The following is a 15,645-nucleotide window of genomic DNA, read 5'->3' as shown; positions in this document are numbered from 1 at the left end:
TCCTTTCCCTTCCTCCTCCACAACAAACACTCTGTGAGGTGAGTGGGGCTGAGAGACCTCAGAGAAGTGTGACTAGCCCAAGGTCACCCAGCAGCTGCATGTGGAGGAGCAGGGAATCGAACCCAGTTCACCAGATTATGAGTGCACCACTCTTAACCAATACACCACACTGGCTCTTGAGTCCCTGTCAGGGGAAAAAAGAAACAACAACAACAACAGCAGCAGCAACAACAACAACAACAACAGGAACTTTGAGAATGATCAAGAACATACCAGAGAGAAAATCCCATTGAATTCAGAGGGACTTAGTTCTTTTTAATATATATTTATTATACAATACAGTCACTGGAAAGAAAAGAACATAGCATTAAGTTTATGGTGTTACATGATCTTAAAATGTTGGCAGTCCATATAGGTTCTCCACAGACAGGTTTGTGAGGCTGATGGAAGAGCTTTACTTACTTTTCCCTTTACAAATAAAGAAAGGGGAGACCAGGTTTCACCAAAGGTATTTCCCATTTGCAACTCTTCTAAGCCCAGCAGTCATTCTGAACTAGCTATATCCCAAATATTATTGAACCATGTCTCAAGAGGTAGCTCCACCCGGGATTTCCAGTGATACGCTATCACTAAATGTGCGACTACCAGCAGAAAGAGAATTAAATCTTTATACTGGATAGTAGGGTTGGAATCCGGGATTAGGCTGCATCAACAGAAATATAGTGTCCTGATCAAGGGAAGTAATAATAATAATAATAATAATAATAATAATAATAATAATAATAATAATTTATTTTTTATACCCTGCCCATCTGGCTGGGCTTCCCCAGCCACTCTGGGCGGCTTCCAAAAGAATATTAAAATACTATAATACATCAAACATTAAAAGCTTCCTGAAACAGGGCTGCCTTCAGATGTCTTCTAAAAGCCTGGTAGTTGTTGTTCTCTTTGACATCTGGTGGGAGGGTGTTCCACAGGGAAGGCGCCACTATTATCACTCTATTCCGCCTTGGTCAGACCACACTTGGAATACTATGTCCAGTTCTGGGTGCCACTATTTAAGATACATGTTGACAAGCTGGAATGTGTGCAGAGGAGGGTGACCAAGATGACAGAGGGTCTGGAAACCAAGCCTTATGAGGAACGGTTAAAGGAACTGGGTATGTTTAGTCTGGAAAAGAGGCGACTGAGAGGAGATATGATAGCCATCTTCAAATATCTCCAGGGCTGTCACATGGAAGAGGGAGCAAGCTTGTTTTCTCCTGCTCTGGGGGGTAGGACTCAAACCAATGGATTGAAGTTACAAGAAAGAGTTTGACTAAACATCAGGAAGAAATTTCTGACAGTAGGAGTTGTTTGACAGTGGAGTTGTCTTCCTTGGGAGGCTGTGGACTCTCCTTCCTTGAAGGTTTTTAAGCAGAAGTTGGATGTCCATCTGTCATGGATGCTCTAGCTGAGATTGCTTGCCAATGGAAAGATGCGTCACACCACCAGGTGTATGTGAGGGAGATCTCCCCTCCCTGCCTGGCAGCAAAGCAGGGTGGCAGAATGCCTCTCCCCTGTCACTCAGCAGGAGGGGAGATGTTCTACAGAGTTTTGACACCAGTCCTTCTCTGCCCGTAGACTAGAGGCTGCGAAGACCAGTGGCAAAGCTGTGTGAGCTCTGCTTGTTTACATTGGATTGCATACACAAGAGACCCCTTTCTGTGTAATTTTTGTTTGCTCCTTGTAGGAAGTATAATCTTGAGAATTGTGTAACTCACAAATTTGAAATCTTTGTTAAGAAAAGTCAAGGAGGAATGATTAAGTCAAACCTGTGCAAACTTTAAGCTTGTCTTGCATTAAACCCTGGGAAAAAAACATCCAGACAATTTGAATTAAATAAACTGAGCATTTTAACAAGCACACACTACAATTTTCTTTATGGGCAAATAATTACAAGCAGGGCAAAGCGGCTCAATTAATGCTGGAATGCAGGATTGCATGGGGTCATGGCACTTAACTTGCTTTGTTGGTTTCTTCTGATCTTGTCGGCAATTTTGGAAAGCCAACAAGAATCCTCTAGCAGGAAACCCAAAGAGCCAACACCTGACACCTGACACCAGCGGAAGGCATCAATGCAGGGAGGTGATCCTCTAGCCACAAGGTTGCTTGTGGGTTTTTCTCCTGTTAAGATTGCTGACTCTGGAATTACCCTGCGAGGTTCACACTATTCAGCTGACCAGGCACCACCAGTGCCGGATTTACTTATAAGCTAAACAAGCTATAGCTTAGGGCCCCACTCTCTTGGGGCCCCCCAAAAAAAAATTAAAGGAGAAAACCTGGATGTACATTTCCAAAATATAAGAAAGAAAAAAAAACCAAAAAACAAATAAGGTCTGCTGTCCCAATGAACAGTGTGGACTACTATGGTGATATTGATGTTATATAAAAATGCATTGTATTAACTACAATTGCATTGTACAGGTTATAACACTTAATTTCATATTAATAATGCTATTTATAATTATTCGTAGCTTGCATCATATATTTACACCTATTATTCTTTCATGTTATAGAAAGTTTCTAGAGATTAGATTATGGGTCTTTGTAAACTGTGTTTCTAAAGCAACTTTTGTTATTGCCAAATGCCAATGTGCCTGCATTATTAAGTTTGTTATGAATAAAAAAAATCATTTTAAGTTAGAGCTTAATAATTATTTCATTATTAATATTCTTCTTCTTAATTGTATTTCACTATTAATATACTTCTTCTTAACTGTATTTCAGTTCAACATGTATTTGATAAAATAAAATAAAATATATATTTTGTTATGTGCAAATGGCTTTAGATACCTATTAGGTCTATAAATTACTGTATAGCATATATTCAACACAAAAAACAGTGACAATTTGTTGTTGACAAAGGAAAGCTGGACATATAAAGGGCCCCATTACCTTCAGCAACTTAGGGCCTCATCAAACCTAAATCCGGCCCTGGGCGCCACCGACAATATCCATTAACACAATCACCATGGCTTCCCCCAATGAATCCTGGGAACGGTGGACTGGAAGACTATGAATTTCAATCTCTCTCCATTTCTCATATCCCCCATCTTAAGTTCAATTCATCTCAATCAGTCTGCATTTTTTAAAAAATATATCTCATCTATATAGGTGAAGCATCATTAGACTGCTTTAAATAGTCAAGGATACTTAAAGTCCCCAAAGAATGGGAACTGCAGTTTGTTAAGGGGGCAAAAAGTTGTTAGGGGACCCCTATTCCCGGCACAGAATTACAATTTCCAGGGTGCTTTAACAATCAACTCTTTAACAAACAAGGGAACTCTTGAAACTGTGACTTTGAAAAGTTGAATAACTGCAGCTTCCAGAAAAATATACAAGGTCCCCACCACGCTCATGTCTGATGTCAAAGAAATTGCTTTGAGGGGACCTGCGCATCTTTTCCTGTAATTTTATTTCCAAAATGGCTAGAGATTCTGGGTTGCCCCAGCCACTCTGAGCGGCTTCCAACATATGTAAAAATATAATAAAACATTAGACATTTAAAAATGTCCCTATACAGGGTTGCCTTCGGATGTCTTCTAAAGGTTGTATAATTACTTATCTCTTAGGCTCAGGGGTTGCATAACTCCCTACCCTCCACCATTTATCAAATGAAAATAGGGAAATCCTAGGGGAAAGTGGGACATTCTGGGACCAAATCAGAAACCGAGTGAGCTTTTGTAAATCCGGGACTGTCCCTGGAAAATAGGGACACTTGGAGGCTCTGTTGTAGTTGCTGTTTCTTTGTATTTTTATTTGTTTAAAAATGCTGTATATTTAAAAACAGAACAAAAAAGGAAATACGGCCCACTTTCCCCCCCAACGAGATTCCTTCCCAAGCCAACGTAATACAGTGAACAATTCCCGGAGGGAAGACATGGAAGGAAAAAAATGAACATGTTGTGTAATAAGCTGATTACAGAGTTGGCATCCTGACAACGTTTGGCTTATTAAAGCAATTTTAGACTATGATGGAAGCAGCAGATTTTGATCGTGGATAATTGAGACATTAAGCGCGAAGGGGCGTTTCTTAACCATTAGGGACTCCGTGAGGATGGTATAAAAGCTCTCCTTCTTCCACAGTTCACCAACAGCTTCACCTCTCATCATCTCTCAACTTCCCACTCATCAAAACAACACAGGTAAGCTTGTCTTGTCCAAGTCCTTGCATAGATCAAATGGGTAAAAGCTGGAGGAAGGCCAATCTTGGGTTGGACATAGCACAGTTTGTAGGAAAGCAGGGAGCATAGGAAGCTGCTTTATATTGAGTCAGATGATTGGTCTATCTAGCTCAGTATTGTCTACACTAGGAGTGGGAAACCTTTGGTCCTCCAGAGGTTGCTGAACCATAGCGCCCGTCATCCTTAGCAAGCATGGCCAATGGCCAGGGATGATGGATGTAGTAGTTCAGCAGTCCTTGGAGGGTAAAAGATTCCCCACAACTAGTCTACATTGTGTTCCACACTGGGTGTACCTGTCACCCCTACCTGAAGATGCTGGGTCTTGAACTAGGGCTTTTTGCATACAAAGTAGATGTTTTAAACAGAGCCAGAATCCTTCCCCAAAGAAACCGATTGGTTTGATGAAGGAAGCGATTGACTAGAGAGTTGGGTAGTCAATATCTCCTGCACTGGAGGTCTGGATTGCCTGCATCAAACCAGGGAGATAGGAATTGATGGTGTAAAAAGCTACAGTTCTGTGATTCTTTATGGAGAGCTTTTAGAATAGTTACACTGATTCATCTCAGAAGAAGCTCCAGTTTGCTCCCATTTACAGTGGTACCTCAGGTTACAGACACTTCAGGTTACAGGTGCTTCAGGTTACAGACTCCACTAACCCAGAAATAGTACCTCGGGTTAAGAACTTTGCTTCAGGATGAGAAGAGAAAAAGTGCAGCAGTGGCGCGGTGGCAGCGGGTGGCCCCATTAGCTAAAGTGGTGCTTCAGGTTAAGAACAGTTTCAAGTTAAGAACAGACCTCCGGAACGAAATAAGTTCTTAACCCAAGGTACCACTGTACTTATACCTGTCAATGAAGGACTTGACTGGGAGATTTAAAATACTAATGCACACTTATATAAAATCTCCATGGTGTATTTGTGCTACCTAGTTCCTTTGAAGTATATCTCTTAGACTTCCACACACATATCTAGCTCTTTTGAATTTCCAACGTCTTTCAATAGTTAGCTGGGGATTTAGAATGTCGCATTCTCAGCATGTTTTACCCTATATGCTGGAAAGTCTACCTATGATACAAACCTAAAACTGATTTAATATTTCTTCTCTCTTTGGAAACAGAGATGTAATTCTGTGTGCGAGAGGGTAGAGATTTCTTCCAGAATCCTGATCTAAATGGCAGTATTGGGAGCTGCTGTTGGATCAGGCAAATGGCCCATCTAGTTTAGCATCCTGTTCCCACATAGGCCAATCAGATGCCTGTTGAAAGCCCATCCGTAAGATCCCTATGAAATGGCACTCTCCCCTTCTGAAGTTTCCAGCAAGTGGTATTCAGAAGCATGATGCCTGTAACTGGTGAGGCAGAGCATAACCATCATGGTATTGGTCGTTAGATCATCTAGCTCCGAACTCCCTGCACCAGTGTTTCAAACTTGAGTCCACTGGAGTTGTTGAACTAAAATTAAGTCCCTGCCTCTTTTCCCAGTTCTTCAGATACGGCAGTCAATTTCTGATAGGCCACTTCTCCCCCCCCCCTCCATGAGAACTATTGTCAAGAATAAAATGTACCTGCTGGCCTCAAAAGACTGGCAACACCAGCTTCAGATCTAACCAGGTGGAAAATAAAGATGCTCAGTACAAGGTCTGGTATATCCCTCTCTTGATATACTGTGCCACTGAGAATACATAGGGCTGTATTCCATGTTTCTTCATGTATTCCATGTTTTTCCATGTAGACCCATTTAATCAATGGACATGTCTACTCAGATTGGTAGTTGGATGCAACCCATAGTTTTCATTGCTGTTGTGAATTACAATGTTTCTTGGCTATAATATGTGCCTGCCTATGTCTTTCCAGACTCAACCATGGCTAACTGTGGACCTTCCTGCGCCGTCCCATCTTGTGCTTCCACCCCAGTCGTTGGTTTTGGACCAGGCGGATGTGGTTTTGCCGGTGGCCTTGGCGGTGGATTTGGCGGTGGCCTTGGCGGTGGCCTTGGTGGTGGATTTGGCTATGGTTCTGGCTATGGCTATGGCTCTGGTGCCCTGGTTGGATCCGGCGTCCCATCTGCCAGTCTTGGTATTCTTTCTGGAGTCCAGCCTTCATGTGTCAACCAGATCCCACCAGCAGAGGTCGTCATCCAGCCACCTGCCTCCATCGTGACCATCCCCGGACCCATCCTCTCTGCCAGTTGTGAGCCTGTGTCTGTCGGAGGCAACACCCCATGTGCTGCTGGAGGTTATGGATCCGGATTTGGCAGCGGATTTGGCAGAGGGCTCTATGGTGGTGCAGGTCTTCTGGGGTCTAGCTCTGGTGGTTTGGGGGGCCGTGGCCGTTATGGGTTTGTGGGGCGTAGAGGCAGCATCTGCTATACCCCCTGCTAAGCTCTCACGGTCTGTCAACAAGGAGGAAAGAAAAAGAGATCTGTGGTGGACTATTTCGGTCTGATTTTAGACATGCTGAGCATCCAAACTCCCTAGGCAATCCCAATGGGAGCTGGGAGAGTGTTCTGCATCCCTTGTAATCAGGCCTATCTAGAACATGCAGCTGTTTCAAGCTTAATTTTATCTCACTTTCTCCTGCTTGTTACTATATTTATTTGCCTACGTCTCTTTGAAACACACCAGTTCACATTGGGAAGAAAAGCACAAGATCCATTCACTATGTCTATGAAATTAGCATGCAAGTGTAAATATGTGTAATTGGGACTTAATGTAAGGAAGGTGGAAAGAATGTTCTATAAATGTAGAACCCTCTACTCTTCCTCCAGCCTGAAAAAAATAATTCTAAAGGAGAAGCTGTTCACTGGAATGTGTTCTTTTATGCTTTATTGTCTTCCACTATGCTTAGTATTCACCTGAATACTTTTACTGTTTGAAATTCCCAATAAAACTTTTTCTGCATCATAGCACTGGCTTTCTGGTTTTCCCTTTATGTGGCAGCACAATCCTGTATCCGTCTACCAAGAAATAAGTTCCTTTCAATACAGTTCAATGCAACTTACTCAAAAACAAGTCGATTCAGGGTGACAACCTTAAGAACATAACTCATATCCTCTTCAAACTTCAAATTTGGATTTGAGGAACATTTAATGAGCATTCCATTCATTTTTTGATGCTGGAAGTCTGCCAAAGGCCTGATAGACATAGCTGTCAACTTTTCCCTTTTCTTGCAAGGAATCCTATTCAGAAGAAGGGAATTTCTCTTTTAAAAAGGGAAACGTTGACAGCTGTGCTGAGAGAAGAGCAATAGAAGACAAGATATGGCAGAGGGCTCATTGGTGGTGCAGCTACTCTGTTTTTTGTGTGTGTTTTTAAAAAATACAATTTATTGATTTTATAACGACACAAAAAAGAAAGACACACACTACAAACATATCATAAATTTTAACTCAATTGACTTCCCTCAACTTCCCCTTTTGGTTCTATTGTTATATGCTTATTCATGCATGTCCGTTAAACCTTATACAGTGGTAATAATAATAATAATAATAATAATAATAATAATTTTTATTTATACTCCGCCCTCCCCAGCCAAGGCTGGGCTCAGGGTGGCTAACAAGCAATAAGAAAAACAAGTTGAATGAATACAACTTAAAAATAAGATTAAAATACATTAAAATATAGAAACATTAAAATATTAATGTTTTATTAATGGTACCTTGGGTTACAAACGCTTCATGTTACAAACACTTTGAGTTACAAATTCCACCACCCCAGAAGTAGTACCTCGGGTTGAGAACTTTGCCCCAGGATGAGAACAGAAATTGTGCGCTGACGGCGTGGCAGCAGCGGGAGGCGCCATTAGCTAAAGTGGTACCTCAGCTTAAGAATGGTTTCAGGTTAAGAATGGACCTCCAGAACGAATTAAGTTCGTAACCCAAGATACCACTGTATTCTTAACAGTCCAATGTTAAAACCTTACTCATCTTAATACAAGTGATTTTTGTAAGTTTTACTAATGTGGAAGTCTATACACAGCACTTGAAAAATATGCGTTAAACATTTCCCTTTTTAATATCATGGCTTCTGTTTTTTTTTAACAAAAAATCATTTTCAACATTGTCTTCAAGTCTTTATATGTCATTTCCCAGGCCTTTTTGATAACTTTACACTACCACCACATATAGTAGCTTTCCATACAATTTGCCCTCCCTTCCTGTTTCATCTTCATCACAGTCAAAGCCTCCCAAATTTATTCACACGGGATGCTAGTTTTATCTTGGACCACTCTTACTTATCCTTGCATTTTCCTCGAACCTCATTCCTCTACTATTCCCACCTTAGTGGTTTTTACATTCCCCTCTTTAAATAGTCCCACTGCCTCTGAAAGTAAATCGGGTTTATTTCAAATTTGAGAAACTGCATTATCAACATTTTCCTTCTTCTGCCATTTCCAATGTGGTATGGGGGGGGGATTCTCTCCCTGTTTCCCAGCTTCCTCTACGTGGTTAAATTTCAAAACAAAGAGTCATTTCCACCAAGGAAAGTGTTATTTTTAACTTTATCAGTACTTGGTCAAAGTCATTTTGCTATACAGTGGTACCTCGGGTTACATACGCTTCAGGTTACATACGCTTCAGGTTACAGACTCCGCTAACCCAGAAATAGTGCTTCAGGTTAAGGACTTTGCTTCAGGATGAGAACAGAAATCGTGCTCCGGCGGCACAGCAGCAGCAGGAGGCCCCATTAGCTAAAGTGGTACCTCAGGTTAAGAACAGTTTCAGGTTAAGAACGGACCTCCGGAACGAATTAAGTACTTAACCCGAGGTACCACTGTATTCAGTAGAGAAAACCAGTACAGTGGAACCTCAGGTTAAGAACTTAATTCATTCTGGAGGTCCTTTCTTAACCTGAAACTATTCTTAACCTGAGGTACCACTTTAGATAATGGGGCCTCCCGCTGCCACTGCACAATTTCTGTTCTCATCCTGAAGCAAAGTTCTTAACCTGAGGCACTATTTCTGGGTTAGCAGAGTCTGTAACCTAAAGCGTCTGTAACCTGAAGCGTCTGTAACCCGAGGTATCACTGTACTTCTAACCTCTTCCCTCCCCTCCTCCCACATTGCTCACAGATACAAAATTTAACAATTATATATTCAAATCTTAACATTCCTTCACACCAAAGTAATTTTTAGTATCCAATATAAATAAAACTGTTTTTTTTTTATTTTAAATCCGATTTAGTCCAATATTAGCTATAGGTATTATAGTCCTCTTCTTTCAATCTTGATTTTTAACCAGCTGATTCCTTTTAATAAAATAAGTCCACAATTCTAACTCCATTCGGTTTGATATCTTCAGCGACTCTGAAAAGCTCAAAAACTCTTTCCCAAAGGTAAAAAAAAATAAAAAATCAGAAAGTCAGTCCTGTCTTTCTTCCAGAGAAGAAAATTATAGTATTCTTCCATTAAATAACATTGTAATCCTTCTCAGGTTTAACCTCCATTTTCAGTCAAGTTCATTAGCGCCATAAGATAAGTTCAGGTTCAAATTGAATTCAAGTCAAGTTTGTTTGTTTGTTTTTTTTAAAAAATGAGATTGGTATAAACCAGCCTTTCCTAACCTGTGGGTCCCCAGACGTTGTTGAACTACAACTCCCATCACCCCTAGCTAGCAAGGCCAGAGCTCAGGGATGATGGGAGTTGTAGTCCAACAACATCTGGGGACCCACAGGTTGAGAACTGCAACGAAAGCTGTGTAAAACCTTTTAGTCCTTATTGTTCATTAGTTAACTTGTCTCCCAAAGTAAACTTCATCAGCACTTCACTAGTGTGGATTTCATGCTCGAAGACCCGAAAAGGGGAGTAGACTTGCTTTCCCCCCTCCTGCTTTGCTGAATTAAATTAGTCAAATTAAACCGATCCTCCTCCTCACCTTTCAATCGGCTCGATGTATTGGAAAGGTAACTGCTCGTGGCTAGATCAGAGGCTTTGCTCTATGGAGCTGCGTTGGTGCCTAGCTCACCGGTGGACTCGGCTCTCTCCCAACACACTTTCTGCGCCTTTCGGTACAGAGCCAGGGACAGGATATGCCAAGGTACCGTCAATGAGTAGCAGGACCCCAAGACACCCCAATACTCCTCTTGCAGCTTTTTGGGGAGGTGTGTAGCCCTTGCACTCTTCTACTCTTCTACACATTAAACAATAATTTAATATACAGTGGTACCTTGGTTTGGGGCACGGGTGGCACTGTGGGCTAAACCACAGAGCCTAAGGCTTGCTGATCAGAAGGTCGGTGGTTCGAATCCCCGCAATGGGGTGAGCTACCGTTGCTCAGTCCCTGCTCCTGCCAACCTAGCAGTTCAAAAGCACGTCAAAGTGCAAGTAGTTAAATAGCTACCATTCTGGTGGGAAGGTAAACGGCGTTTCCGTGCACTGCTCTGGTTCGCCAGAAGCAGCTTAGTCCTGCTGGCCACATGACCCGGCAGCTTTACGCTGGCTCCCTCGGCCAATAAAGCGAGATGAGTGCCGCAACCCCAGAGTCATCCGCGACTGGACCTAACGGTCAGGGGTCTCTTTACCTTTACCCTTTACCTTGGTTTGCATATGTCTTGCTTTGCATACATTTTGGATTACAAACTTGTCAAACCCGGAAGTGCATGTCCTGGTTTGCAACCTTTTTTTTGGATTACAGCCCATTTTTGGGGGGATGACGAACAGATTTTTTTTGGGAGGCCCCATTGGCAAAAGCACGCTTTGGGTTACCACCTGTTTTGGTTTACAAATGGATCTCCGGAACAGATTATGGTTCTAAACCAAGGCACCACTTATTAATTAGATTTACAGGTGTGCATAGCTCTAGCAAACTATGTCCAGTGTATCTGAAGAAGTGTGCATGCACACGAAAGCTCATACCAAGAACTAACTTAGTTGGTCTTTAAGGTGCTACTGGAAGGAATTTTTTTATTTTAAATATCTGTAAGACAGCCTAGATGAGCCATTAGCCAGAATGAGGTTCTTCTCACATTAAGCAATAATTTAATATATTAGATAGGTTTACAGGTGTGCATAGCTCTAGCAAACTATGTCCAAAGTAGTGAAATGCTACAGACTCACGCTGAGATTCTATACGACTAAATAGCATAAGTTTTCTGGAAAGGTATAATAGGAGTTTAGGTGACTAATGCTATAAAAAAGAGTGCTGGGGAGGGGGGGACTAGTGCAATGTTATGCCAATCTAGAAAGACAATTCCTAGGCTCCAAAAAGACCCAAATATGAGCCCATATATTGTTGTGTATATATTTACCATTGACTCTATTTGATTTCTTACAGCTAATGTTGCTTTTTATGCCCCCGCTGCCCCAGGCAGCAGCTGGTGATTCTACAGCAGCAGTCCAGCAGACCATTCATGGGTCAAACCCAACTAATTTAAACTCAGAGTATACCCATTTAAAGTTCTGACCATACACCTGCCATAGACCGTCATTCTCATGGGCTTGAATAATATTGGAGCCAACTCTAGGGGAGGTGTTCATGTCTCATGTGCTTCTGACCATTCTATCAGCGAAAACACATCTACTTGCTACCTGGAATGATTCCACACTCTCCACCAACCTCCACATGGTATTATGGGGGTTCTCCTGACCCTCCAGAAAATATGAAGGATGTGCAATTATGAGTGGGCACAGGAGTTGGAGAAAGGCCTGTAGCACTAGTGGGAGTCCCAGCGTTGATATCTGCTGGAATGCTGGGTTGTTTGAATCCAGTCCTATGATCTTAGAAGAAAACCCAAAAACCAGTGCTATGATGCAGTGTAAATTTTATTAGGAATGTAGAAGACAGCATTTCAGTGAACAACAAGCAGGTTTGAACAGGGCAAAATGCAAAAAGCTCATGCAATTGAACAGCTTATTTGTTTCTGAGAGAGGCGATGTATTTAAATAATATTATTGCTCGTCTCCTTTACAGAAGGTCCTCAGTTATCTGGAATTTCTGGTGCAACTGAGGTGCTAATTTCCTTGACAGAGAGAATAATTCCTGTGCTCTTTCCTCTGCCATAGGAACATATGCCTTGAAGAGCTCTATGCAAATAAATAAACAAACATCGGAGAGGAATATAAATAGTGGAAGCAAGTTTAGATAGCGAAGAAATGCATGAAAGATCTAGCTGGGCCTGATTCCCAGGGGTGCTGAACCCCAGCTCCTATTGGGACTGACTGGGATTGGGGTGCTCATCATAGCTAAACTCAGGTGTAGCTATTCTGCTGTTTATCTGGGTCTGTCTTCTTCTCGCTAGCTGATAGTCCATGTGAACTTAGCAGGGGGTGTAACAGATGCTTCCTCTGTCTCCAACGAATCCATAGCGACTCCCAAGTCCAAAACGAGATCCTCTAATACCACCAGCTCCAAGAGCACCGGCTCCAAGAGAACCAGCTCCTAGGAACCCACTGCCCAAACCACCAGGGGAGCATGGAGCATTTCCTCCCACGGCCACTGGCTCACAGCTAGCAGAGAGGATGGGTCCTGGGATGGTCACAACGGAGGCAGGTGGCTGGATCACGACCTCTGCTGGTGGGATCTGGTTGATGCATGAAGGGGCGACACCAGAAAGAATACCAAGACTAGCAGAAGGGATGCCGGATCCAACCAGGGCACCGGAGCCATAGCCGTAGGTGTCACCAAGGCCAAGGCCACCAAGGCCACCAATGCCTCCAAGACCTGCTGATCCAAAACCGACGACTGGGGTGGAGGCACAAGATGGGACAGCACAGGATGGTCCACAGTTTGCCATGGCTGAGTGATGGAGGTGAGTCTACAAGGACACAGGAAGGAGCAGAAACAAAACTATAGATAAGAAGTGCTACGATGCATTAAAGCCTAAGTTAGGTTACCCAATGGCCCATTTAGTCCAGCATTCTCACCTTGGTCTTCCTGATGGGAGCCTTGTAAGTAGAACGCAAGCACAACAGCACCCACCTCCCTCCATTATTCTGAAGCATTACTGCTTTTGACCATTGATGGCACAGCAAAGGTGCCATGCCTAGTAGCCATTGAAGGTCTCATGGAAGCAATGTCCACAGTCATGGAAACCATGTCCATACAATCTGTGGGAACAATTTAAGATAAGCTTTGCTGGAAAAACCAAATTCCCATTTGGTGCAGTTTCTTGCTTTCATGTTGGGAAACAGATGCCTGTCCCGACAGTGCAAGGAATGCAAGGATTGGAGGAGTGGCAGGGATGGATGCGGGGAGAGACTGCCTGACAGCATGAATGTCTGCCTGTTTACTGTGTACCATGGATAAGGAACTGCATCCATCTATTCTAGTTGTTCCTGGAGAACAGCTCCATCACCCGTGACCATCATGTCTGCTGAGTGGGGTTGACACGAGTTGCAGCCCTATAATATATGGAGGGCCACAGCCTCAACCGAAGAGTAAGGCTGCATCTGACAAATATCTTCATGTCGGAATTCAACTTCCATTTTGCAAGAAACACCCATTCTGTGGATTGAACTAGCTCAAAGAATCACCATGCCATGCATATTTTTTTAAAGCAAAACAGAGAGGAAGAGATGGATGGAGACCGATATGTCTTAGAGAAGTGACAAATGGTATTCCAAAAACCCCTTCTGGAGTCAGCCCTCTTACCTGCCTTTCTAAGCAATAGAAAGCTGAGAGATGTCGGAAGCTCTGCTGGAACTGATGGAAAAGTTCTCCAAGCCATGAGTTTATATACTCTCAGCCTCACTGGTCTGTGGTTTCAGGACACAGTGGTGGTTTTCTTTTTTTCTTCCCCTGTTGTCCTAATTAGCTGCCGACAAATTGCCCCATCAGCATCACACACCAGATTACTTTAATAATAGCCGCGAAGAGTTGGAGCAATTTGTCTTTAATGAAGCTGTTGTTAGATTCTCACAGTAACTGCACTGCACATTCCAACATATTGATCTTCCTTCTCCCCTCACTGAGATAATGTTCCACCAGCTTCATTTCAGATCAAATAAAGCAGGGAAACTTTGCAAAGAGGCCATGTGGAGGCATGACTGAACACAAGCCACTCATCATCATAACCCAGGAAGAGCCTGGCTGGATTAGGCCATAAACCAAAGGCCCATATAGCCCCACATCCAGCTCCATACTTGCCCCTCCGGAGAGGGGCTGCTTAAAATGGGGGCCGCTTTAGCACCCATTGCTGCTGGCACCAACAAAGCCCAGCCCCCTTCCTCCTCTAGGCAGGGCGGGGAGAAGCCAGGAGGAAGGAAGGTGGAGCCTCCACCACTGCCGCCATGTGAGGGAGAGAGAAAGAATGTGTGATCCGCATGGCGATTCCTGGGCCGTCCACGGCCCAGATCCAGAAGGTAATTGGGCCTGATCCAGCCCACGGACCTTAGTTTGCCTACCCATGGTGTAGACAAGACTGTATAGGCAATACAATACAGTGGTGCCTCGCAAGACGAAAAGAATTCGTTCTGAGTCTCTTTGTCTAGCGGTTTTTTCGTCTTGCAAAGCAAGCCCATTGACGGATTAGCGGATTAGGGCTGTTAGCGCTATTAGCGGCTTTTAGCGGCTTTTAGCGGCTTATCGGCTTAGCGGATAAGCGGATAAGCAGCTTAGCGGCTTAGAAAAAGGGGGGAGGGGAAAAAACTGCAGGAACTCGCAAGACATTTTCGTCTTGCGAAGCAAGCCCATAGGAGATTCGTTTTGCGAAGCACCTCCAAAACGGAACACTCTTTTGTCTAGTGAGTTTTCCATCTTGTGAGGCATTTGTCTTGTGGGGCACCACTGTAGTATGGTTTGATATAAGGCAATTTCCAAGGCTCTGAGCTTTTGCTGAACCCTGCTTTCAAGCTAAACATTTGAGGCAGGTTCCTAGCCCACAGTTTTATTAATTCCCATACGTATAACTGACAGAGACTGAAACTGAGAATGATTCAACCTGCCGCTGCATCTTGCATGGCTAAGCACCCCGTACCTTTCTTTGAGGTTCCCTAGAACAACAAATCAAACAAAAACAAACACAGGATATTTGCTTCCTCAGAAGCTTGGCAGTTTTTCGGAGCCATTTTCCAAGATCAAAGTGCCCATCAAAGCAAACTTCTCTCATAGACTGTTCATGCCAAGAACTAAATGCCAGGCTGAGATTTAATAAGAACATGGCTGCAAGCCGAAGCTCCTGTTATGGAGTCCCGACACTCCACCATCTTTTCTAGTGACAGGTCGGATATTACATATTACACAATAAAGACCTAATCTCTCAGAAGTGTCCATGTAGCAAATTTGTGGAGTTTAATGAACACTTCAGCCCAGTTTCCCATAACAATATGGCCCATCTAGTCCAGTGGCCTGTTCTCACAGATGTCCCTTTTGAGATATAGGTAAAGGTAAAGGGACCCCTGACCATTAGGTCCAGTTGTGACTGACTCTGGGGTTGCGTTGCTCATCTTGCTTTATTGGCCGAAGGAGCCGGCGTACAGCTTCCAGGT

At 43.2% G+C, this 15,645-nt stretch overlaps 1 long non-coding RNA gene across 1 annotated transcript; it reads left to right on the top strand.

Annotated features, from left to right (window-relative positions):
* The first annotated feature begins 4,028 nt into the window (after window positions 1-4,028).
* On the top strand, window positions 4,029-7,128 carry LOC309520701. Its single transcript, XR_014214310.1, has 2 exons — window positions 4,029-4,187; window positions 6,078-7,128. It is a non-coding gene; the product is annotated as an uncharacterized lncRNA (long non-coding RNA).
* Window positions 7,129-15,645: the final 8,517 nt, after the last annotated feature.

The sequence above is a fragment of the Podarcis vaucheri genome, assembly GCF_965113315.1.
Source record: "Podarcis vaucheri genome assembly, chromosome: 16".
Classification (NCBI taxonomy): domain Eukaryota; kingdom Metazoa; phylum Chordata; class Lepidosauria; order Squamata; family Lacertidae; genus Podarcis; species Podarcis vaucheri.
The sequence above is the reverse complement of the archived record's forward strand: the minus strand, read 5'-3'. Positions and strand labels throughout refer to the sequence as shown.